At 41.1% G+C, this 25,534-nt stretch overlaps 2 long non-coding RNA genes across 3 annotated transcripts in view; one reads left to right on the forward strand and one right to left on the reverse strand.

Moving 5' to 3' along the window:
• The window catches only part of LOC138353288 (uncharacterized), a 7,384-nt gene extending 4,224 nt beyond the window's left edge, over positions 1–3,160 (forward strand). Inside the window, exon 3 of the long non-coding RNA XR_011223105.1 lies at positions 2,930–3,160. This is a non-coding gene — a long non-coding RNA (uncharacterized lncRNA). The remainder of the gene's footprint in view (positions 1–2,929) is intronic.
• A 5,987-nt stretch (positions 3,161–9,147) lies between these two features.
• LOC138353289 (uncharacterized) lies at positions 9,148–18,053 on the reverse strand. Of its 2 annotated transcripts, none has more exons than XR_011223106.1 (3): positions 17,959–18,053; positions 13,156–13,272; positions 9,148–9,455 (listed from the first exon to the last, which is right to left on the reverse strand). It is a non-coding gene; the product is annotated as an uncharacterized lncRNA (long non-coding RNA). The 2 variants fall into 2 exon arrangements; XR_011223107.1 differs by lacking the exon at positions 17,959–18,053 and adding an exon at positions 16,954–17,149.
• Between the last annotated feature and the right edge of the window lie 7,481 nt (positions 18,054–25,534).

Consider the following 25,534-nt stretch of genomic DNA (forward strand, 5'->3'; position numbering starts at 1 on the left):
AGTTTTTAGTTTTTTTTTTCAATCTTTTCACTGTTACACTTGTCAATGATTCAGGTCTATAACTGAGAGGGGTGGGGTCTTCCCTGTTGCCACTTTTGTAGATTGGAACTATGTTAGCCTTTTTTCACATGTTTGCTATGACTCCTGTACACAGGGATGCCTGAAAGATCAGGTGAAGTGAAAGGCTGAGCTCAGATGCACATTCTCTCAGAACCCATGGTGAAACTCCATCTGGACCAACTGCTTTGTTCTTACTTAGCTCCTTTAGCATATTTTCCACTTCATCTCTAGACACCTCTATACGCTCTATGATGTTCTCAGAAATTCTTATTGTGTCTGGTTCTCTTAAGATTTCATTTTGTATAAACACACTTTGGAACTTTTGGTTTAATGTTTCACACATTGCATTATCATTTTCTGTGAATCTGTTTCCAATTTTCAACCTCTGGATATTATCCTTTACCTGCAATTTGTTGTTTATGAATTTGTAGAATAGGCCCAGTTCTGTTTTACATTTATCCATTATCCCTTTTTAAAAATTTCTTTCTGCCTCTTCCCTTACTGCTGTATAGTTGTTTCTCGCATCTTTGTATCGCTGGTATGATTGGGGGTTTGGCTTCTTTCTATTTTGATACCTGCTTGATGGGGTTCTGCTCTTCTACTCCCCAAGCCCGGCCCGAGGCCAGGCTCGACTTGTGAGAGTTTGGTCCACCAGGCTGTTGCTTGGAGCGGCCCGCAGGGCCACATACCCACAACATCCCGGCTGATCCGGAACTTCTCTTAGAAAACAGTCCAGTTTTCTCCTGAAGATGTCCACGGTTGTTCCGGCAGGAACAACCGTGCAACCGTGCTCTGAAGGGGAAAGTGAATACTGAGCAGTACTCGAGACGGGACAACATAAGTGACTTGAAGAGTACAACCATTGTGATGGGATCCCTGGATTTGAAAGTTCTCATAATCCATCCGATCATTTTTCTGGCTGACGCAATATTTGCTTGGTTATGCTCCCTAAACATTAGATCGTCGGACATCATTATTCCCAAATCCTTGACATGCTGTTTTTCTACTATAGGAAGATTCGATTGTGTTTTGTACCCTGTATTATGTTTCAGATCCTCATTTTTGCCATACCTGAAATTTATCACTGTTAAACATCATGTTATTTTCTGCTGCCCAATCGAAAACTTTGTTGACATCTGCTTGTAGTTTTTCAATGTCTTTCATTCCATTTTTGTGTCTTTTGGTCTGTGGCCCTCTCTCAATTTCTGTTGAACCAATCCTGTTTTCTGGCCCTGCATCTCTGTTTTGGTATGAATGTTTGTGTGCCTTCATTGTATATTTTGCAAAATTTGGCATACATTTAATTTACTTCCCTGTCTAGCAACAAGTCTGCCTAATTACTTATTAAAAAAAAATTGAAGTTCCCCATAGTGACCTCTCTCTCTTGAAATCAAGTTTATCAACTGTTTCAATGTCCCCATTTTCTGTGTGTGTGTGTTTGGAGGCTAAGCTTGCTGATACCATGTGTGTGTGTGTTTGGAGGCTAAGCTTGCTGATACCATGTGTGTGTGTGTGTGTGTGTTTGGAGGCTAAGCTTGCTGATACCATGTGTGTGTGTGTTTGGAGGCTAAGCTTGCTGATACCATGTGTGTGTGTGTTTGGAGGCTAAGCTTGCTGATACCATGTGTGTGTGTGTGTGTTTGGTGGCTAAGCTTGCTGATACCATGTGTGTGTGTGTGTGTTTGGAGGCTAAGCTTGCTGTTACCACGTGTGTGTGTGTTTGGAGGCTAAGCTTGCTGATACCATGTGTGTGTGTGTTTGGAGGCTAAGCTTGCTGATACCATGTGTGTGTGTGTGTGTTTGGAGGCTAAGCTTGCTGATACCATGTGTGTGTGTGTTTGGAGGCTAAGCTTGCTGATACCATGTGTGTGTGTGTGTGTTTGGAGGCTAAGCTTGCTGATACCATGTGTGTGTGTGTTTGGAGGCTAAGCTTGCTGATACCATGTGTGTGTGTGTGTGTTTGGAGGCTAAGCTTGCTGATACCATGTGTGTATGTGTGTGTTTGGAGGCTAAGTTTGCTGATACCATGTGTGTGTGTGTGTGTTTGGAGGCTAAGCTTGCTGATACCATGTGTGTGTGTGTGTTTGGAGGCTAAGCTTGCTGATATCATGTGTGTGTGTGTGTTTGGAGGCTAAGCTTGCTGATACCATGTGTGTGTGTGTGTTTGGAGGCTAAGCTTGCTGATACCATGTGTGTGTGTGTGTTTGGAAGCTAAGCTTGCTGATACCATGTGTGTATGTGTGTGTTTGGAGGCTAAGTTTGCTGATACCATGTGTGTGTGTGTGTTTGGAGGCTAAGCTTGCTGATACCATGTGTGTGTGTGTGTTTGGAGGCTAAGCTTGCTGATACCGTTTGTGTGTGTGTGTGTGTGTTTAGAGGCTAAGCTTGCTGATACCATGTGTGTATTTGGAGGCTAAGCTTGCTGATACCATGTGTGTGTGTGTTTGGAGGCTAAGCTTGCTGATACCATGTGTGTGTGTGTGTGTTTGGAGGCTAAGTTTGCTGATACCATGTGTGTGTGTGTGTTTGGAGGCTAAGTTTGCTAACACCGTGTGTGTACTCACCTGTTTAAATAATAATAGGGGTGTGTACCACCTCTGGTGCAATTGTAGGGACCCACAGCCTTGAAGAAAATAGAGTATTCAGAGAAGACCTTGTGGATTCTCACTGAACACTAATCTTTTCTTCTCCTATCACCCCTCTTATTTTGTTTTATGCTGTATTCTATTATATATCATATAAATACATAGCCAAATGGCAATATTTATTATGTCTATACAAAAAGAAGAAATCCACTTTATTTTTTTCTCTCCTTTGTTTCTATGTGGATTTTGTTGTGACTAATGATTCTCCTCCTTCCCGTCAACAGGTCTTCCTCACTGGGCTTGCTCGGCTTTTGTGTTACTGTGAGGGTGCCATCATCGTTTACCCTTCAAGACTGACTCATGCTGGCATTGCATTTGTGGACTTCCCTTCACAGTAAACAGTCCTTCTCCATATGGTGATTGTCCAGGGCAAGCAGGGTGTGACTGCCATCTTGGAGAAGCAGGGTCTTTTAATATGAAGAATCTTCCGTCTTCTCTACTTACGCCAGCTTGTGCCGGCCTTGCATTCTTGTTACTTCATGGCCCTTGGGCCTTTTTTATTTATTTTACATAATAAATTTTTTTATTAATACCCGTGTTTCACAAGAGATCCTTAACATTTTAAGCACCAATTGTATTGACTAATGTACGTCTTGTAACCTTTAAGACATAAATAGACAAGACATAGATAAATGAGTGAATAATACTGAGTGACTAGGTTAGGGCGAGGAACATAGTACAGTGTCTGGCTTTGGAAGAATGCCTACTGTTTTAGAAACCTTATTGCCATGATCATAATCGTATGGGTTAAAAAGCATTTGTTGTCACTCCTACACTGTGGCTTGTTGAGCTTGAAACCTTTGCTCCTTGTTCGTGTTACATCTGACCTTTTGAAGAAATTGTATGAATCAATATCCTCCAAATTGTTCAGTATTTTAAAGGTTTCGCTCTATTACTCTCTCATTTGCATATATCTAAGCATATAGATTAGATATAGATTTAGATTAGATTTTTTATTCAGGTAAAGGTACATACATTGCAGATGAGTTACAAAGGGAAAGACATTGACTAAAGTTCACTAGCTCTATTGGAAGAGAAACGTCTGCAAGACAAGTGTGGGCAAAAATTAAGGTAGCAGCGGCTCACAACGACCCCCAACGGCTTCATTTTGTATCTTCTCCAACTTGCCCATCCTACCTTTACCAAAACAAGAAATGACAGGTGCAGCATAATCAATAAGAAATCTTACAGTACTCAAGTACATCATTCGTAGCACTTGGACTCCCACTCCTTTCCACAGCATGCCAAGGCCTTCAGAGGTTGTAATCTCTTCCGACATTGACTCAACAGTCTGTTCATCTCAGTTTCCAAACTCTCATAGGTATATCCAACATATATGCCTAAATATTTATATATATTAACTCTCTATATTTTTACCGTTTATTTCCAATATAATGGGCCTCCGACTTCTACATTCAAACTTTAGTTTTGTCTTCATTAACCACTAGTCCCATGTGGTGACACTGGTTTCCGAAATTGTCCAACACTGTTTGAATCTTTGAAATATCTTTGCCCTGAAACAAAATATCATCAGCATATATGATTGGAGTTACCCAATTTGAGTATTTCTCAGATGCTATCTTATTCATTAGTACATAAAACAGGGTGAGACTCAACACTCCTCCCTGAGGTGTGCAGAGTTCTTGACCTTGATACCTTGAACCATACAACCTTGATACCACACCTGAGCCCTCCTTTCCTGAAGATAATCCCCTATCCAGCGCAATAATCTCCCTTCAACACCAAGACCAGCTAATTCATATAAAATAACCTCTTTGTTGGCTTTATCAAAAGCTCCTTATAAATCAATAAAAATTCTATAATAATCATTACCATTAGCTAGACATTTAATAATACAGTCAGAGGTACTTTTTCCTCTGAGGAACCCGAAAAATTATTAGACAGCTGATCACCTATTATATACAAAAGTTTATTTAAAATGATCCTCTCCATCATTTTACAAAAACACGAGGTTAAAGACACAGGTCTGTACTCTCCATTGGCTTTAGGGATAAGGATGATCATAGTTCTTTTTCATTTACTGGGAATTCTGCCCTCTTTATAACTAATATTAAAGAGGTCTAACAGCGGGCTTTTCGTCATAATGGCAAGTTCATTAAGTATTTCAAAAGTTACTCCATCCTCCCTAGGGGGCGGTAGATTTCCCAACTTTAATCGCCGTTATTAGTTCTTCTCTGGTAATACCTGTGCAAGTGACATCACCACTGTTACCTGCTGTAAGTATAAAATCCTTTCTTAGATCTTTCCAAGAATCAAACGACTCTCTCGTTACAGCGGGTAATTAAATGAACTAAGTTTGGCAGCTTCCGCCCATTTATTTACGAGACCTTTTGCAATTCCTTACGGGTCAGGATGTGCAACAAAATTATGCTTTTTACCCCTTATTTCATTTATGTCTTGCCAGATTTCCTTCAAGTTTGTTACTCCTAACTTTCTCTGCAAACTCCTGCCAATACTTGCTCCAAATTTCCTTTCTCTTCTCCGCACACTTTTATGGGGGATGCTTTTCTATACCAGATGTTTTCCGGTTCAATGTTGCATTAAATACATCTACCTCCTTAATTAAATCTTAATAAAATGCTTCTGCCGAAACTGGCTTATAAGTATCATACCAAGACTTAATATGACCAACAAGACCCCTTAATTCTCCCTTATTAAACTTTAAGCTTTTCCTCTGAAGGCAGGCATGCTTTTTATCTAGTTTAAGCTGTATTTGTAATGCAAAATCTCTTAGCATTTCATCCACAGTAAGACAATTCTCCTCTATGCCCTCAGCATTTATCAAACAAGCATAATCTAATCTCCCTCCCCTCAGATGAGTAGGAGAGGGCTCGCCCAGCAGTTGAACATCTTCATGTTCAACATGTTCATCTTCATGTTCAGATTGTTACCATCCCTATCCCCAGTTTCCTGGAGTGCTACTATGTTAATATTCTCTCTAAGAGTATAATAGTGTACATCCACCGCTCTAGTTTTTAATCCATTAACGTTCCAAGATAATATTATCAATCTACTTTCATCCATGAACTCCGTAATATTTTTTCTTTCTCCTCACTTGCACAACTACTACTAACATCGAAGGTAATAGTATTCATATCTATTTTCTTTGTTATTTCTGTATACCTTTTTACTTTAACGAAGGTACCCCCCAGGTGTAGGGAGGAATGATCTTTTCCAGGTATATTTTGAAAATCAGCATCGTTTTGCCACGTACCGCTTCGGTGGGTAGGCGGTTCCATGAGTTAATAACTCTGTGGGTGAAAAAGTATCTCCTGTAACTGGTAACTGGCTATTCAGACGAAGGACTTCGGGTAGATGTAGTTTACATGGACCTGAACAACGGTCGTAGTCTGCTGTCTGCTGTGTCGAGGCTGTAGCGTCTTGGGTCGATTAGAACTGTACACGCCGAGTGCTACATTCTTGACTGGAGATTGTACTGTGTGCTATTCGATTGATTGATGAAGATTAAGCCACCCAAGAGGTGACACGGGCATGAATACCCCGTAAGTGGTGGCCCTTTTGAGCCATTACCAATATCAAGAGCTGATACTGGAGATCTGTGGAGGTGCGACTGCACCCTGCGTGACGGGAGATGTCTCCCGTGTGGTGTGTGCTATTCTGATTTATTTATAAAGATTAAGCCACCCAAGAGGTGGCACGGGCATGAATAGCCCGTAATGTGCTATTCTCAAGTCGCTTGCTTATGTACGGTGACGACACCTCACAGTAAGATATAGAAGGGTGGAAAACCGTTACCTGTAAATAGGGATAGGATTAATGCTTGTGTAATTAGTTATGCCATTATGATGATGAGATAATGGAGTATAAGGATTACTCGATCACTACATCACCTTCAACTGTTACTAGGGGAACTATTCCATGGTCCAGCGATTTTCTGAAAAGGAGTTTCACTGGCAAGCATAGTGAATTAAGAGCATAAGAATAAAGGTAACTGCAGAAGGCCTATTGGCCCATACGAGGCAGCTCCTATCTATAACCACCCAAACCCACTCATATACATGTCCAACCCACGCTTGAAACAATCGAGGGACCCCACCTCCACCACGTTACGCGGTAATTGGTTCCACAAATCAACAACCCTGTTGCCAAACCAGTATTTACCCAAGTCTTTCCTAAATCTAAACTTATCCAATTTATACCCATTGTTTTGTGTTCTGTCATGTGTTGATACTTTTAATACCCTACTAATATCCCCTTTGTTATGTCCATTCATCCACTTGTAAACCTCTATCATATCACCCCTAACTCTTCGCTTTTCCAGTGAATGCAATTTAAGCTTTGTTAATCTTTCTTCATATAAAAGATTTCTATTTTGGGGAATTAACTTAGTCACCCTACTCTAGACACGTTCAAGTGAATTTATATTCATTCTATAATATGGCGACCAAAACTGAACTGCATAATGTAAATGGGGCCTAACCAGAGCAAGATATAGCTGAAGAACCACACCAGGTGTCTTGTTACTAACACTTCGATTAATAAATCCCAGTGTCCTATTTGCCTTATTACGAGCATTCATGCATTGATCCTTTTGTTTTAAATTCTTACTAATCATAACTCCCAGATCCCTTTCACAATCCGACTTCGCAATCTCAACACCATCTAGCTCATATCTTGTAACTATCATCATTACCTAGTCTCAAAACTTTACATTTATCAGCATTAAACTGCATCTGTCAATCTTTTGACCATTTCAAAACCCTATTTAGATCAACTTGAAGTGATAGTGAGTCTTCTTCCGTGTTAATTTCCCTACCTATTTTTGTATCATCTGCAAATTTGCAAATGTTGTTACTCAACATAAGAACACAAGAACAAAGGCAACTGCAGAAGGCCCACCGGCCCATACGAGGCAGCTCCTACCTACAACCACCCAATTAATTTGCCAGTTCCTTTACGACTTGGGACTTAAATCCATTTACACTTTGGGCTTCTGAGTCTTTTAGTTTGTCAATGCTCTTCCTGATTGTGTCGCGTGTAATTGGTATTTCTCTTAATTCATTCTCCTTACCTCCGACAAACATTTGTGTTGGTGATGGGCTGTCATTCAAGCTTTCTAGTGTGAACACTGATGTTAGGTATTCATTGAGAGTGTTTGCCGCCCTTTTATGATACAACTTAAAATTGTTAGTCTCATCTTTTATGGGTCCTACGGAGTCAGTTCTTTGTTTGGGTTTTACTTCGTATATACTTGCCCGAAACGCTATGCGTATTAGTGGCTTTAGGTATTGTATTTTAAATTTTAAAATTTTGCCCCGAGGTGCGAGTTTATTGGGAGTACTTAGCTGTATCATTAGCAAGGTAATTAACTATAGTTTGCTGTCCTCCGTCCTTTAACAAATCCATTGACCCCTCCCCTAACCTGCCTATTTTGTGCAATAGTCGGTTTAGGATGATCCTTTCAAGCATCTTGCAAGTGCATGACATGAGACTGATAGGTCTATAATTGCCAGGGTCATTGGGTTTCGGTATTGGGACCATTATTGCGTGTTTCCATTGTGTGGGCAACACTCCACATAGGAATGACTTGTTAAACAGGTGGAGTAGTGGATTGCCAGACACTTCACACAGTGCATTGAGTATGTCGTAGGTGACGCCATCTTCACCAGGTGCTGTACTTTTACCCTTTTCATAGCCCCCTTTACTTCCTTGGCTGTAATTGGTTCCCCATACTCGTCATCACTAGATTGTGCTCTTGTTATCCTAATCCTTCTGTCATTATGTCGGAGGAGCTGTTCCCTGCTTACTTCTGCAGGGAGGGAGGATGATGATGCTGCATCACTCCACTTGTGTATTAGTTCTTCAGCCTTACCCTGGGGGTCGTTGTGAGCCGCAGGCCGGGCTCTGCTCCCCTTAGCTACCTTAATTTTTGCCCACACTTGTCTTGCAGACGTTTCTCTTCCAATAGAGCTAGTGAACTCTAGTCATTGTCTTTCCCTTTGTAACTCATCTGCAATGTATGTACCTTTACCTGACTAAAAAATCTAATCTAAATCTATATCTAATCTATATGCTTAGATATATGCAAATGAGAGAGTAATAGAGCGAAACCTTTAAAATACTGAACAATTTGGAGGATATTGATTCATACAATTTCTTCAAAAGGTCAGATGTAACACGAACAAGGAGCAAAGGTTTCAAGCCCAACAAGCCACAGTGTAGGAGTGACAACAAATGCTTTTTAACCCATACGATTATGATCATGGCAATAAGGTTTCTAAAACAGTAGGCATTCTTCCAAAGCCAGACACTGTACTATGTTCCTCGCCCTAACCTAGTCACTCAGTATTATTCACTCATTTATCTATGTCTTGTCTATTTATGTCTTAAAGGTTACAAGACGTACATTAGTCAATACAATTGGTGCTTAAAATGTTAAGGATCTCTTGTGAAACACGGGTATTAATAAAAAAATTTATTATGTAAAATAAATAAAAAAGGCCCAAGGGACATGAAGTAACAAGAATGCAAGGCCGGCACAAGCTGGCGTAAGTAGAGAAGACGGAAGATTCTTCATATTAAAAGACCCTGCTTCTCCAAGATGGCAGTCACACCCTGCTTGCCCTGGACAATCACCATATGGAGAAGGACTGTTTACTGTGAAGGGAAGTCCACAAATGCAATGCCAGCATGAGTCAGTCTTGAAGGGTAAACGATGATGGCACCCTCACAGTAACACAAAAGCCGAGCAAGCCCAGTGAGGAAGACCTGTTGACGGGAAGGAGGAGAATCATTAGTCACAACAAAATCCACATAGAAACAAAGGAGAGAAAAAAAATAAAGTGGATGTCTTCTTTTTGTATAGACATAATAAATATTGCCATTTGGCTATGTATTTATATGATATATAATAGAATACAGCATAAAACAAAATAAGAGGGGTGGTAGGAGAAGAAAAGATAAGTGTTCAGTGAGAATCCACAAGGTCTTCTCTGAATACTCTTTATTTTCTTCAAGGCTGTGGGTCCCTACAATTACACCAGAGGTGGTACACACCCCTATTATTATTTAAACAGGTGAGTACACACAAGGTGTTAGCAAACTTAGCCTCCAAACACACACACACACATGGTATCAGCAAGCTTAGCCTCCAAACACACACACACATGGTATCAGCAAGCTTAGCCTCAAAACACACACACACACACATGGTATCAGCAAGCTTAGCCTCCAAACACACACACACATGGTATCAGGAAGCTTAGCCTCCAAACACACACACACAGAAAATGGGGACATTGAAACAGTTGATAAACTTGATTTCAAGAGAGAGAGGTCACTATGGGGAACTTCAAATTTTTTTTTAATAAGTAATTAGGCAGACTTGTTGCTAGACAGGGAAGTAAATTAAATGTATGCCAAATTTTGCAAAATATACAATGAAGGCACACAAACATTCATACCAAAACAGAGATGCAGGGCCAGAAAACAGGATTGGTTCAACAGAAATTGAGAGAGGGCCACAGACCAAAAGACACAAAAATGGAATGAAAGACATTGAAAAACTACAAGCAGATGTCAACAAAGTTTTCGATTGGGCAGCAGAAAATAACATGATGTTTAACAGTGATAAATTTCAGGTATGGCAAAAATGAGGATCTGAAACATAATACAGGGTACAAAACAATCAAATCTTCCCATAGTAGAAAAACAGCATGTCAAGGATTTGGGAATAATGATGTCCGACGATCTAATGTTTAGGGAGCATAACCAAGCAAATATTGCGTCAGCCAGAAAAATGATCGGATGGATTATGAGAACTTTCAAATCCAGGGATCCCATCACAATGGTTGTACTCTTCAAGTCACTTATGTTGTCCCGTCTCGAGTACTGCTCAGTATTCACTTTCCCCTTCAGAGCACGGTTGCACGGTTGTTCCTGCCGGAACAACCGTGGACATCTTCAGGAGAAAACTGGATTGTTTTCTAAGAGAAGTTCCGGATCAGCCGGGATGTTGTGGGTATGTGGCCCTGCGGGCCGCTCCAAGCAACAGCCTGGTGGACCAAACTCTCACAAGTCGAGCCTGGCCTCGGGCCGGGCTTGGGGAGTAGAAGAGCAGAACCCCATCAAGCAGGTATCAAAATAGAAAGAAGCCAAACCCCCAATCATACCAGCGATACAAAGATGCGAGAAACAACTATACAGCAGTAAGGGAAGAGGCAGAAAGAAATTTTTAAAAAGGGATAATGGATAAATGTAAAACAGAACTGGGCCTATTCTACAAATTAATAAACAACAAATTGCAGGTAAAGGATAATATCCAGAGGTTGAAAATTGGAAACAGATTCACAGAAAATGATAATGCAATGTGTGAAACATTAAACCAAAAGTTCCAAAGTGTGTTTATACAAAATGAAATCTTAAGAGAACCAGACACAATAAGAATTTCTGAGAACATCATAGAGCGTATAGAGGTGTCTAGAGATGAAGTGGAAAATATGCTAAAGGAGCTAAGTAAGAACAAAGCAGTTGGTCCAGATGGAGTTTCACCATGGGTTCTGAGAGAATGTGCATCTGAGCTCAGCCTTCCACTTCACCTGATCTTTCAGGCATCCCTGTGTATAGGAGTCATAGCAAACATGTGGAAAAAGGCTAACATAGTTCCAATCTACAAAAGTGGCAACAGGGAAGACCCCACCCCTCTCAGTTATAGACCTGAATCATTGACAAGTGTAACAGTGAAAGGATTGAAAACAAAAAAAAAATAATAAAAACTAAATGGGTAGAACACCTGGAGAGAAATTATATAATATCACACAGACAGTATTGTTTTCGATCTGGAAGATCCTGTGTATCGAATTTACTCAGTTTCTATGATTGAGCCACAGAGATTTTAAAGGAAAAAGGTAGTTGGGTTGACTGCATCTATCTAGACATAAAAAAGGCTTTCGACAGAGTTCCACATAAGAGGTTCTTCTGGAAACTAGAAAATTTTGGATGGGTGACAGGTAAGCTTCTAACATGGATGAAAAATTTTCTGACTGATAGAAAAATGAGGGCAGTAATCAGAGGCAATCGGACTGGAGAAGTGTCACAAGTGGAGTACCACAGTACATGCACCAGAAATGTTCATTGCCTACATAAATGATCTACCAGTTGGAATACAGAATTATATAAACATGTTTGCTGATGATGCTAAGATAATGGGATGGATAAGAAATTTAGATGATTGTCATGCCCTTCAAGAAGACCTGGACAAAATAAGTATATGGAGCACCACTTGGCAAATGAAATTTAATGTGAATAAATGCCATGTAATGGAACGTGGAATAGAACATAGATCCCACACAACCTACAAATTATGTGAGAAATCTTTATATAATTCTGATAAAAGAAAGAGGTCTAGGGTTGATCCTAGATAGAAAACTATCACTTGAGGCCCACATAAAGAACGTTGTGTATGGAGCCTATGCCACGCTTTCTAACTTCAGAATTTCGTTTAAATACATGGATGGCGAAATACTAAAGAAATTGTTCACGAGTTTTGTTCGGCCAAGGCTAGAATATGCAGCGGTTATGTGGTGCCCATATCTTAAGAAGCACATCAACAAACTGGAAAAGGTGCAAAGACATGCTACTAAGTGGCTCCCAGAACTAAAGGGCAAGAGCTATGTGGAGAGGTCAGAGGCATTAAATATGCCAAAACTAGAAGACAACAAAAAGAGGTGATAAAATCACTATGTACAAAATAGTAACAGGAATTGATAAAATCGATAGGGAAGATTTCCCGAGACCTGGAACTTCAAGAACAAAAGGTCATAGATTTAAACTAACTAAACAAAGATGCCAAAGAAATATACAAAAATTTCCTTTCGCATACAGAGTGGTAGACGGTTGGAAAAGTTAAATGAGAAGGTGGTGGCGGCCAAGACCGTCAGTAGTTTCAAAGCATTGTGTGACAAAGAGTGCTGGGTAGACGGGACACCACGAGCGTAGCTCTAATCCTGTAACTACACTTAGGTAATTACATATGGTGTCAGCAAGCTTACCGTCGAAACACACACAAACAGCCTGCCTATTATTCAAGGCCTTCTCTGAGTACTCTCTATTTTCTTCTCTGAGGCTATGGGTCCCTAATCTTGCACCAGAGGTGGTACAACTTTTAAGTTTTTAACTACTGCACTGAGCACCTGATTTTGGCAAAGACTTCTTAGTGCAATTGTCAAGGACATAGTTCTGGTATTTTTTTGTTTATAAATATTCAGGTATAGTTAATGTCAAAATGTTTCAAAACTCAACAATTTATATTTCAAAACAAAAAAAGTAATGAAAACATTACAAAACATTAAAATATAGCCTAATTAATTAATTAATAAAATAGCACAACTCTCAGAATGTCTGAAGGTGCTTTGAGCAATGAAGTAGTTAATTATATATATATAATATTATATATATAATATATATTTACCTGTGACTACTGCTTAGCAAAAATTTGATCTCTGTGAAAATTGGTCTCGTCATTGCTAGGAGATATTTTAAGACCATGATTTGCTGTGGATGGCACTGTAGTCTTCAAGTCATCAATCTAAAAATAGAGGTAATCTTTTAAAATGTAAATTTTGTATAAAAAAAATGCAAAAATAAATTGCAAGAATAATATGAAGTTATTATACAATTTTTTTTTAATTATTTAAATATTTGTGAGACATTATTAAGAAATGTATGAAGTACAGATTCTCTAAGACCTGATATGTATCTGCTTATGTTCCACCACATTACATTCAGGGCTGAAGAGAAAACACAGCCAGTAAGGTAATGATCACTTAGGATGGACTGGGATGCTACATGTAGGTGGGGGCTAAGCTGCGTGAGGCTAGGATGCCCAGCCTGCCTTGTCTAGGCTGGGCTGGGCTAGGCAACACTAGGAAGGAGTCAACAAATCTCTGGAGTGCCTTACTTTTCCTGATATCCTTAAAAAAGCAAGAATGATGCCATTTTATAAAGGAGGCGAGACAGCAGAAATAAACAATTAGAGAAAAATATCAAATCTACTTATACTTTCAAAAATTTTTGATTTTTTTTTTGTACAAACATCTCTTCCTACTTTGTAAAATTCAACATGAATACAAACACACACACACATCCCTAGGAAGCAGCCCATAGCAGCTGTCTAACTCCCAGGTACTTATTTACTGTTAGGTGAACCAGATATAGAGAATAACCACAAAATCTTGTAAAGCCACTAGTACACGCAGCATTTCAGGCAGGATATATAATATTAATATTATATATATATATATATAACTAATATATATATATATATATATATATATATATATATATATATATATATATATATATATATATATATATATATATATATATATATATATATATATATATATAACTGAAAACTCACACCCCAGAAGTGACTCGAACCCATATGCTATGCCCAAGATTACCATCCGAGTGCCAGCGGGGAAGTGGGTCAAATAGCCTCGGCTATCACTTCCTTATGTCTGGTCGTGATGGTCAAGCGGATTAAGGCGTCCCTGTACATACCAGTTGCGTTGCTCCTGGCAGTATTGGGTTCGAGTCACTTCTGGGGTGTGAGTTTTCAGTTGCATATTGTCCTGGGGACTATTCAGGCTTGTTCGCATTTGTGTTCCTCACGTGTTGCCCCAAAAATGAGGTGATTTGATAAAATGCTATGCCCAAGATTACCATCCGAGTGCCAGCGGGGAAGTGGGTCAAATAGCCTCGGCTATCACTTCCTTATGTCTGGTCGTGATGGTCAAGCGGATTAAGGCGTCCCTGTACATACCAGTTGCGTTGCTCCTGGCAGTATGGGTTCGAGTCACTTCTGGGGTGTGAGTTTTCAGTTGCATATTGTCCTGGGGACCATTCAGGCTTGTTCGCATATATATATATATATATATATATATATATATATATATATATATATATATATATATATATATATATATATATATATGTCGTACCTAGTAGCCAGAACGCACTTTTCAGCCTACTATGCAAGGCCCGATTTGCCTAATAAGGCAAGTTTTCATGAATTAATTGTTTTTCGACTACCTAACCTACCTAACCTAACCTAACCTAACATAACTTTTTCGGCTACCTAACCTAACCTAGCCTATAAAGATAGGTTAGGTTAGGTTAGGTAGGGTTGGTTAAATTTGGTCATATATCTACGTTAATTTTAACTCCAATAAAAAAAAATTGACCTCATACATAATGAAATGGGTAGCTTTATCATTTCATAAGAAAAAAATTACAGAAAATATATTAATTCAGAAGAACTTGGCTTATTAGGCAAATCGGGCCTTGCATAGTAGGCTGAGAAGTGCGTTCTGGCTACTAGGTACGACATATATATATATATATATATATATATATATATATATATATATATATGAATACATACATACGGGACAAAGAGCCAGAGCTCAACCACCGCAAGCACAACTAGGTGAGTACACACACACACACACACATTATATATATATATATATATATATATATATATATATATATATATATATATATATATATATATATATACATATATATATATATATATACATATATATATATATATATATATATATATATATATATATATATATATATATATATATATATATATTATATATATATATTATTATATATATATTATAGTGTCAGACGATGGAGGAATGATTTTTTTTTTAATTTAATTTATATAAAAAATTATTCCTTCTGAAGATGTTTTAATATATGAAAGTACTTAAGGAAATTCCTGTTTCAATTCTTCCTCCGTGGTCTGACACTGTCACATTTTTCATCAAGTGTTAATTTTTGTGATTTACACACACGTGGCATGTTTACACACACATTATTTATATTAATATATATATGTCGTACCTAATAGCCAGTACGCACTTCTCTGCCTACTATGCAAGGCCCGATTTGCCTAATAAGCCAAGTTTTCATGAATTAATGTTTTTTCGACTACCTAACCTACCTAACCTAACCTAACCTAACTTTTTCTGCTACCTAACCTAACCTAACCGATAGAGATAGGTTAGGTTAGGTTAGGTAGGGTTGGTTAGGTTCGGTCATATATCTACGTTAATTTTAACTTCAATAAAAAAAAATTGACCTCATACATAATGAAATGGGTAGCTTTATCACTTCATAAGGAAAAAATTAGAAAAATATATTAATTCAGGAAAACTTGGCTTATTAGGCAAATCGGGCATTGCATAGTTGGCTGAGAAGTGCGTTCTGGCTACTAGGTACGACATATATATATATATATATATATATATATATATGTCGTACCTAGTAGCCAGAACTCACTTTTTGGCCTACTATTCAAGGCTCGATTTGCCTAATAAGCCAAGTTTTCCTGAATTAATATATTTTTTCTATTTTTTTTCTTATGAAATGATAAAGCTACCCATTTCATTATGTATGAGGTCAATTTTTTTTATTGGAGTTAAAATTAACGTAGATATATGACTGAACCTAACCAACCCTACCTAACCTAACCTAACCTATCTCTATAGGTTAGGTTTGGTTAGGTAGCCGAAAAAGTTAGGTTAGGTTAGGTTAGGTAGGTTAGGTAGTCGAAAAACAATTAATTCATGAAAACTTGGCTAATTAGGCAAATCGGGCCTTGCATAGTAGGCTGAGAAGTGCGTTCTGGCTACTAGGTACGACATATATATATATATATATATATATATATATATATATATATATATATATATATATATATATATATATATATATATATATATATATATATATATATATATATATATATATATATATGGAACCCTCAACCCTATAAGCGGAGGGTTCCTACAAACTCAACCAGAGGTGGTACCCTCTATATATTAATAAAAAGGCAAGGCTATGCTAAATCTAGGCAGGGATTGGCTTGGCTAAGCTGGTCAGGGCTTGGCTAGGGTAGGAAGGACTGGTCATGTTTAAAAGCAAGGCAGGGTTAGGCTAGGCAAGAGTAGGTAAGGGTATATTGGGATAGGCTTGGCTACGGTAGGCTAGGAAGAGGTAAACTAGGATAAGCAAGGCTGTGCAAGCACTATGCACAGCTAGAATGAACTATGCTAAGATGGTTTAAGCTGAGCTAGGTTAGGATAAGCTGAGTCATGCAGGGCCCCCATTGACCAGTGGAGTCTAATAGTCTAACCTTCTAGCTAGTTTGCTGACCTAAGAGTGTAAATGCCAAGCCCCTAACCTGAGATATATGCAAGAGTTGTTACATTCTTGTACAGCCACTAGTACGAGTAGCGTTTCGGGCAGGTCCCTGGAATACGATCCCCGCCGCGAAGAATCGTTTTTTTCATCCAAGTACACATTTTACTGTTGCGTTAAACAGAGGCTACAGTTAAGGAATTGCGCCCAGTAAATCCTCCCCGGCCAGGATACGAACCCATGATTGCGATTGCGAAGTCGGATTGCGAAAGGGATCTGGGAGTTATGATTAGTAAGAATTTAAAACAAAAGGATCAATGCATAAATGTTCGTAATAAGGCAAATCGGACACTTGGATTTATTAATCGCAGCGTTAGTAACAAGACACCTGGTGTGGTTCTCAAGCTATATCTTGCTCTAGTTAGGCCCCATTTAGATTATGCAGTTCAGTTTTGGTCGCCATATTATAGAATGGATATAAATTCACTTGAACGTGTCCAGCGTAGGATGACTAAGTTAATTCCCCAAATTAGAAATCTTTCATATGAAGAAAGATTAACAAAGCTTAAGTTGCATTCACTGGAAAGGCGAAGAGTTAGGGGTGACATGATAGAGGTTTACAAGTGGATGAATGGACATAACCGGGGGGATATTAATAGGGTATTAAAAGTATCAACACAGGACAGAACACGAAACAATGGGTATAAATTGGATAAGTTTAGATTTAGGAAAGACTTGGGTAAATACTGGTTCAGTAACAGGGTTGTTGATTTGTGGAACCAATTGCCGCGTAACATTGTGGAGGTGGGGTCCCTCGATTGTTTCAAGCACGGGTTGGACAAGTATATGAGTGGGATTGGGTGGTTATAGAATAGGAGCTGCCTCGTATGGGCCAATAGGCCTTCTGCAGTTACCTTTGTTCTTATGTTCTTATGTTCTTATGACATAGCGCTCGCGGAACGCCAGGCGAGTGTCCTACCACTACACCACCTGCTGCAATATTATTATAAAAGAAATATTACTTATTATAATCGTAAATACTAAATACCTGTTGTGTTGATTTAGGGGCGACGACGATCGTGGGATCGGATGCGAGCCACAGGTGGCCTACACCATGCTTTCTAAGGCGTCCCTCTCATAACAAAAACAAATCCGTGCATTCATACACAAACAGAGATCCCGTGGTTATGCGAATACTTGCAATTCTTTTACTTAAAATAATAACAATTAGATTAATAATAATTAACAGAATTTTTACTCAAGATTCATAAAAATCATTAATACTATTTTAAAAGAAGATTTATAAGACATCTAAAAACAGATATACAGACTTTGTGTGATATTTATTTAAACATTATATATTAATAGAATGTTGTAACTATTATTTTTAAATATTAGGTAGTTTCCAGCTACGTATATCGCATATAAACGTTGCAAAAAGATTTTAGACTGAATTAACACATTACACATTTATGGAGTAATTAACAACAAAACAATCTTTATTTTCATTGCAGAACATATATCAGAGCATACTAGTGACTCATACATTTAAAATAGTGTGATTTTTAAACAATTCGGTTGTAAACCCGCAGAACGGCCTACCCGCCAAAGACGTAACATAAGAAATGGAATATAATTCATTATTTTAAATTACATATATAATCATTAATAATTTTCGGCAGCTATCGAGGTTCTCCATAGGTAAATTCCTGTACTCTAACAAGATGCTACTTGCTGTTTAGCTGTTTAAATTCTTGGAAAATTGTAATGACCAGCGACATAAAATATAACAATGAAATAATAGCAGGTAACTGTAGGTGAACGAAAAATTAAATTCCAAATTGATTAGATGTTTTTCTAAATATAAAGATCGACCTGAAGGAATTTTATGAATTATGGACTAATTAATCAAAAAAATAGGTAATTTTACTTGAAGAACAGATACCAGAGAATAGTTAGTGAGTACATTTATATTGTATAATGGGAGAAAGCCCCTGGTAGCCGCGAATTAAAATAACCACCTACATTAATTGATAACTAGGAAATAGTATCTGGAAACTTTATCTGAACGAAAACACAATACCAATTTGTTTAGATGTTTTTCTTAATATAAAGATCAACAGTAAGGAATCTTATTCATTATGGACAAATTAACAAAAAAAAACGATAATTTTCATTGAGGACCATATATTAGAGCATACTTAGTCACTTATATATTAAAAGTATTGTGTATTTTGAACCATTGGGGTTGTAAACAAACAGAACGGCCTACCCGAAAAGTCGTAACATAAAATGTTGCATATGTTTGCTAATTTATTATTTGATAAATGATTATTATTAATTTACGACAACTATAGAGGTTTCCCATTAGTTAAATTACTGTAGTCTGACTAAATGCTACTACAAAACCTATATAAATCCTGGGAAAGTCACAATGACCAGCGACATTAAAGCATAGAGGGTTAAATAGTAACAGGCAACTGTCGGCGAACGAAAAATTCATTTCCAAATTTATTAGATGTTTTCCTAAATATAAAGATCGATAGGCTGGAATTTTCTGGATTATGGCCTAATTAAGGCAAAAATATATATATTTTTACTTGAAGAACAAATATCAGAGCATAGTCAGTGAGTTATAGAATAATAAGAGTGTGGTATTTCATTGTATAACAAGAGATAGTCCATGGAAGCGATAATAGACGTAGTTTTACACAAAATAACGTCCAAAAACAGCCGTAGAGTCAAACGGCAAATGTTGACGTTCTTTTTAAGAGGACAGGTTGACCACATACCCCCACCACTCTACCACACAACCCCACCACTCTACAACACATCCTCACAGTACTACCACACAACCCCCACCACTCTACCACACAAGCCCACAACTCTACCACACAACCCTACACACTTCCACACATCCCCACCACTCTACCACACGACCCCATCACACTACCACACAAACCCACCACACTACCACACAACCCACTACACTACCACACAACCCCACCACACTACCACACACTCCACCACACTACCATATACTCCACCACACTATAACACGTCCCCACCACACTGCCACACAACCCCACCACACACTCCACCACACTACCACACAGCTATACCACATAACCCCACCCCATAATGGAGTGGCCTCGTAGCCTGGTGGATAGCGCAAGACTCGTAATTCTGTGGCGCGGGTTCGATTCCCGCACGAGGCAGAAACAAATGGGCAAAGTTTCTTTCACCCTGAATGCCCCTGTTACCTAGCAGTAAATAGGTACCTGGGAGTTAGTCAGCTGTCACGGGCTGATTCCTGGGGGTGGAGGCCTGGTCGGGGACCGGGCCGCGGGGACACTAAAGCCTCGAAATCATCTCAAGATAACCTCAAGACAAGATAACACATTACCACACAACCCCATAATATTACTGCACAACCACACACCTCACCACACTTCCACACAAACACCACAACACTACCACACACTCCTCCACAATACTACACAACCCCACCACACTACCACACAACCCAATAATACTACCACACATTCCACCACACTACCACACACCCCCTCATAACACTACCACACACCCCACCACACTATCACACACCCCTCCACACTACCACACAACCCCACTTCACTACCACACACCTCACCAAAAAACAACACATCCCACCACATACCACAAACCCCACCACACTACCACACAACCCTACCACACACACCCTCCCACACTACCACCCCCCACCACATTACCACACACCCCACCACACTACCATTCACCGCACCACACTACCACACACCACCACCACTACACTTCCACAAACCAACAACACTACACACACCCCACCCCACTACTACACAACCCCACTATAATACCACACACCCTAACACACTACTACAAACCCCAACACACTACCACACACCCCTCCACACTACCACACACCCCATCACACTACCACACATCCCACCAAACTACCACACACCCCACGACACTACAACACACCCCACCACACTACACCACACCATACCACACTACCACACACCACACCATACCACACTACCACACACCCCACCACACTACCACACAACCCCACCATACTACCACACTTCCCGACCACACTACCACACACCCCACCTCATTACCACACACCCCCACCACACTACCACACAACATCACCACACTACCACACACCCTACAACACTACCACACAACCCCACCACACTACCACACACCCCACCACACTACAACACAACTCCACCACACTGCCACACAACCCCATCTCACTATTACTCACTCCACCACACTACCACACACCCCACCACACTACCACACACCCCACCTCATTACCACACCCCCCCCCCACCACACTACCACACAACATCACCACACTACCACACACCCTACAACACTACCACACAACCCCACCACACTACCACACACCCCACCACACTACAACACAACTCCACCACACTGCCACACAACCCCATCTCACTACCACACACCCCTCCACAATACCACACAACCCCACCACACTACTACACAACCCCACAACACTAACACACACCCATCCACACTACCACACACCCCATCACACTACCACACAACCCCAATACACAACCACACACCCAACCACATACCCCACGTCACTACCACACAACCCCACAACACTACCACACACCCCACCATACTACCACACACCCCACAACACTACCACACACCCCACCAAGCTACCACACACCCCACCTCATTACCACAACCCCACCACACTACCACACACTCGACCACACTACCACACACCCCCCACCACAATACTACCTTGACTTGTATACCATGCAAGGTGATGGAGAAGATCGTGAGAAAAAACCTGGTAGCACATCTGGAGAGAAGGGACTTCGTGACAAATCGCCAACATGGGTTCAGAGAGGATAAATCTTGCCTGACTGGCTTAATTGAATTCTACGATTAGGTGACAAAGATTAAGCAAGAAAGAGAGGGCTGGGCGGACTGCATTTTCTTGGACTGTCGGAAAGCCTTTGACACAGTATCGCATAAAAGGTTGATGCATAAGCTGGAGAAACAGGCAGGAGTAACTGGTAGGGCGCTCCAGTGGATAAGGGAGTACCTAAGTAATAGGAAGCAGAGAGTTACGGTGAGGAGTGAGACCTCCGATTGGCGTGGTCACCAGTTGAGTCCCACAGGGCTCTGTACTCGGTCCTATCTTGTTTCTGATATATGTAAATGATCTCCCGGAGGGTATAGATTCATTTCTCTCAATGTTTGCGGACGATGCCAAAATTATGAGAAGGATTAAGACCGAAGAGGACTGTTAGAGGCTTCAAGAAGACCTAGACAAGCTGAAGGAATGGTCGAACAAATGGTTGATTGAGTTTAACCCAACCAAATGTAATGTAATGAAGGTAGGTGTGGGGAGCAGGAGGCCAGATACAAGGTATCATCTGGGAGAGGAAATTCTTCAGGAGTCAGAAAAAGAAAAAGACTTGGGGGTCGATATCATGCAGACCTGTCTACTGCAGCCCATATCAAGAGGATAACATCAGCGGCATATGCCAGGCTGGCCAACATACGATCGGCATTCAGAAACTTGTGTAAAGAATCATTCACAACTTTGTATACCAGATATGTCATGCCAATCCTGGAGTATGCAGCCCTAGCATGGAGTCCATATCTAGTCAATGATAAGACTAAACTGGAAAAGGTTCAAAAGTTTGCCACCAGACTAGTACCCGAGCTGAGAGGTAAGAGCTACGAGGGGAGACTATGGGAATAAAACCTCACTTCGTTGGAAGACAGAAGAGTTAAGGGGGACATGATCACCACATTCAAGATTCTGATGGGAATTGATAGGGTAGATAAAGACAGGCTATTTAACACAAGGGGCACACGTACAAGAGGACATAGATGGAAACTGAGTGCCCAAATGAGCCACAGAGATATTAGAGAGAACTTTTTTAGTGTCAGAGTGGTTGACGAATAGAATGCATTAGGAAGTGATGTAGTGGAGGCTGACTCCATACACAGTTTCAAGTCTAGATATGATAGAGCCCAGTAGCCTCATGACCCTGTACACCTGTTGGTTGACGGTTGAGAGGCGGGACCAATGAGCCACAGCTCAACCCCCGCAAGCACAACTAGGTGAGTGCAACTAGGTGAGTACACACCCAACCACACATCCCACCATACTACCACACAACCCCACCACACTATCACACACCCAACCACACCCCCACCACACTACCATACACCCAATAACTCTACAACACAACCCCCCGCCCAAACTACCACACCCCCAAGCACACAACCACACACCCCACCACACTACACACACCGCCACCAAACTACAACACACACCACCACACATCCACATATCCCACCACAATACTACACAACCCCACCACAATACCACACACCCAACTACACTACTACACACGCCACCACACTACCACACACCCCACCACACTTCCGCACACCATACCACACTACCACACACCCCACCACACTACCACACAACCCCACCACACAATTACACTTCCCGACCACACTACCACACATCCCACCTCACTACCACACACCCCCCACACTACCAAAAACCCCACCTCACTACCACACACCCCACCACACTACCACACACTCCACCACAATACCACACAACCCACCACACTAACACACACCCCCACCCCAGTACCACACACCCCTACCACACTACCATACATCCCCACCACACTACCACACACCCCACCACACTACCACACACCCCACCAAATTACCACACACCCCACCACACTACCGCACACCATACCACACTACCACACACCCCACCACACTACCACACAACCCCACCACACTATTACACTTCCCGGCCACACTACCACACACCACACCTCACTACAACACACCCCCCACACTACCAAAAACCCCACCTCACTACCACACACCCCACCACACTACCACACACTCCACCACAATACCACACAACCCACCACACTAACACACACCCCCACCCCACTACCACACACCCCTACAACACTACCACGCAACCCCACCACACTACCACACACCTCACCACACTACCACACACCCCACAACACTACCATACACCATCACCGCCTTATCACACACCCCCACAACATTACCACACAACACCACCTCACTACCACTCACCCTTACTACGCTACCACACACCCCACCACACTACCAAACACCCCACCACACTACAACCAACCCCACCACACACCCCACCTCACTACCACACACACCACCACACTACCACACACCCCACCCTACACCCCAACACACTACCACACACCTCACCACAATGCTACTCACCCCACAACACTATCACACACCCCACCACACTATCACACACCCCACCACACTACCACATACCCAACCACACTACCACACACACCACCACACTATCACGCCCCACAATACACCCCAACACACTACCACACACCTCACCACAATACTACTCATCCCACAACACTATCACACACACCACAACACACTATCACACACCCCACCACACTACCACATACCCCACCACACTACCACATACCCCATCACAATATTAAACAACCTCACTACACTTCCACACTCCACCACACTACCCCACATCCACGACATTACAACACAACCCCACCACACTACCCCACACCCCAGCACACTACCCCACACCCCACCACACTGCCCCACTACACTACCACACACCCCACCACTCTACCACATACCCCCATCACACTACAACACACCCCACCCCACTACCACAGAACCCCACCACACAAACACACACCCCACCACACTACCTCACAACCCCACGACTACCACACACCCCATCATTCTACCACACACCCCCATCACACTACCACACACCCCCACCACACTACCACACAACCCCACCACACACCCCACCACAATACTACACAACCCCACCAGATTACCAAACAACTCCCACTACTTTACCACACAAGCCCATAACTCTACCACACATCCCCACCACTCTACCACACAACCCTACCACACTACCACAGAAACCCAGCACAATACCACACAACCCACTACACTACCACACAACCCCAACACACTACCACATACTCCACCACACTACCACACTCCACCACACTACCACACGTCCCCACCACACTGCCACACAACCCCACCACACTACCACACACCCCACCACACTCCCACACACCCCCATAACACTACCACACAATCTACCACACTACAACACACCCCACCACACTACCACAAAACCCCACTACACTACCACACACGCCACCAAAAAACCATACATCCCACCACATACCACAAACCCCACCACACTACCACACACACCCTACCACACTACCACACACACCCTACCACACCCCCACCACATTACCACACACCCAACCACACTAATATAAACCGCACCACAATATCAAACTCCCCCATCACACTATTACACACCCCACCACACTACCATACAACCCCACCACACTACCACACACCCCACATGACTACCACACACCTCCATCACACTAACATACACCCTCACCACACTACCACACAACCCCATTACACTACCACTCAAAACCACACCACACTACGACACACTCCAC

The sequence above is a fragment of the Procambarus clarkii genome, chromosome 57, assembly GCF_040958095.1.
Source record: "Procambarus clarkii isolate CNS0578487 chromosome 57, FALCON_Pclarkii_2.0, whole genome shotgun sequence".
Classification (NCBI taxonomy): Eukaryota; Metazoa; Arthropoda; class Malacostraca; order Decapoda; family Cambaridae; genus Procambarus; species Procambarus clarkii.